The following is a 2,500-nucleotide window of genomic DNA, read 5'->3' on the forward strand; positions in this document are numbered from 1 at the left end:
GCGCACTGACATGCTCCCCTCTCTGGAAGTCTGACACAAGTTGAAAAATTTTCTAAGTCCCCAAAAATTTTTTTTTTCAACTTTTTTTCAATTTTCCCCCTGTGGGATATATATTTTACCCACACTTTTGGAGCCCTCCTGGGATGCCCTCTAACATACTAGAACCTCATTTTGTGGAAGTTTTCACAAAATTGTGAAATTTTCAAAAAGTCAGAAATTTTGCCAAAAACGACTAAGTATCAAGGACTCATCGCGCGAATCGCTCTGGAACTGAAATCGGATGCGCGCACTGACACGCTCCCCTGTCTGGAAGTCTGACAAAAGTTGAAAAATTTTCTAAGTCCCCAAAAATTTTTTTTTTCAACTTTTTTTCAATTTTCCCCCTGTGGGATATATATTTTACCCACACTTTTGGAGCCCTCCTGGGATGCCCTCTAACATACTAGAACCTCATTTTGTGGAAGTTTTCACAAAATTGTGAAATTTTCCAAAAAGTCAGAAATTTTGCAAAAACGACTAAGTATCAAGGACTCATCGCGCGAATCGCTCTGGAACTGAAATCGGATGCGCGCACTGACATGCTCCCCTCTCTGGAAGTCTGACACATGTGTGAAAATTTTCTAAGTCCCCAAAAATTTTTTTTTTCAACTTTTTTTCAATTTTCCCCCTGTGGGATATATATTTTACCCACACTTTTGGAGCCCTCCTGGGATGCCCTCTAACATACTAGAACCTCATTTTGTGGAAGTTTTCACAAAATTGTGAAATTTTCAAAAAGTCAGAAATTTTGCCAAAAACGACTAAGTATCAAGGACTCATCGCGCGAATCGCTCTGGAACTGAAATCGGATGCGCGCACTGACACGCTCCCCTGTCTGGAAGTCTGACAAAAGTTGAAACATTTTCTAAGTCCCCAAAAATTTTTTTTTTCAACTTTTTTTCAATTTTCCCCCTGTGGGATATATATTTTACCCACACTTTTGGAGCCCTCCTGGGATGCCCTCTAACATACTAGAACCTCATTTTGTGGAAGTTTTCACAAAATTGTGAAATTTTCAAAAAGTCAGAAATTTTGCCAAAAACGACTAAGTATCAAGGACTCATCGCGCGAATCGCTCTGGAACTGAAATCGGATGCGCGCACTGACACGCTCCCCTGTCTGGAAGTCTGACAAAAGTTGAAAAATTTTCTAAGTCCCCAAAAATTTTTTTTTTCAACTTTTTTTCAATTTTCCCCCTGTGGGATATATATTTTACCCACACTTTTGGAGCCCTCCTGGGATGCCCTCTAACATACTAGAACCTCATTTTGTGGAAGTTTTCACAAAATTGTGAAATTTTCCAAAAAGTCAGAAATTTTGCAAAAACGACTAAGTATCAAGGACTCATCGCGCGAATCGCTCTGGAACTGAAATCGGATGCGCGCACTGACACGCTCCCCTGTCTGGAAGTCTGACAAAAGTTGAAAAATTTTCTAAGTCCCCAAAAATTTTTTTTTTCAACTTTTTTTCAATTTTCCCCCTGTGGGATATATATTTTACCCACACTTTTGGAGCCCTCCTGGGATGCCCTCTAACATACTAGAACCTCATTTTGTGGAAGTTTTCACAAAATTGTGAAATTTTCAAAAAGTCAGAAATTTTGCCAAAAACGACTAAGTATCAAGGACTCATCGCGCGAATCGCTCTGGAACTGAAATCGGATGCGCGCACTGACACGCTCCCCTGTCTGGAAGTCTGACAAAAGTTGAAAAATTTTCTAAGTCCCCAAAAATTTTTTTTTTTCAACTTTTTTTCAATTTTCCCCCTGTGGGATATATATTTTACCCACACTTTTGGAGCCCTCCTGGGATGCCCTCTAACATACTAGAACCTCATTTTGTGGAAGTTTTCACAAAATTGTGAAATTTTCAAAAAGTCAGAAATTTTGCCAAAAACGACTAAGTATCAAGGACTCATCGCGCGAATCGCTCTGGAACTGAAATCGGATGCGCGCACTGACACGCTCCCCTGTCTGGAAGTCTGACACATGTGTGAAAATTTTCTAAGTCCCCAAAAATTTTTTTTTTCAACTTTTTTTCAATTTTCCCCCTGTGGGATATATATTTTACCCACACTTTTGGAGCCCTCCTGGGATGCCCTCTAACATACTAGAACCTCATTTTGTGGAAGTTTTCACAAAATTGTGAAATTTTCCAAAAAGTCAGAAATTTTGCAAAAACGACTAAGTATCAAGGACTCATCGCGCGAATCGCTCTGGAACTGAAATCGGATGCGCGCACTGACACGCTCCCCTGTCTGGAAGTCTGACAAAAGTTGAAAAATTTTCTAAGTCCCCAAAAATTTTTTTTTTCAACTTTTTTTCAATTTTCCCCCTGTGGGATATATATTTTACCCACACTTTTGGAGCCCTCCTGGGATGCCCTCTAACATACTAGAACCTCATTTTGTGGAAGTTTTCACAAAATTGTGAAATTTTCAAAAAGTCAGAAATTTTGCCAAA

This window comes from Phyllobates terribilis, unplaced genomic scaffold (genome assembly GCF_046119375.1).
Source record: "Phyllobates terribilis strain yellow unplaced genomic scaffold, ASM4611937v1 Scaffold_2954__1_contigs__length_97054, whole genome shotgun sequence".
Lineage (NCBI taxonomy): Eukaryota > Metazoa > Chordata > Amphibia > Anura > Dendrobatidae > Phyllobates > Phyllobates terribilis.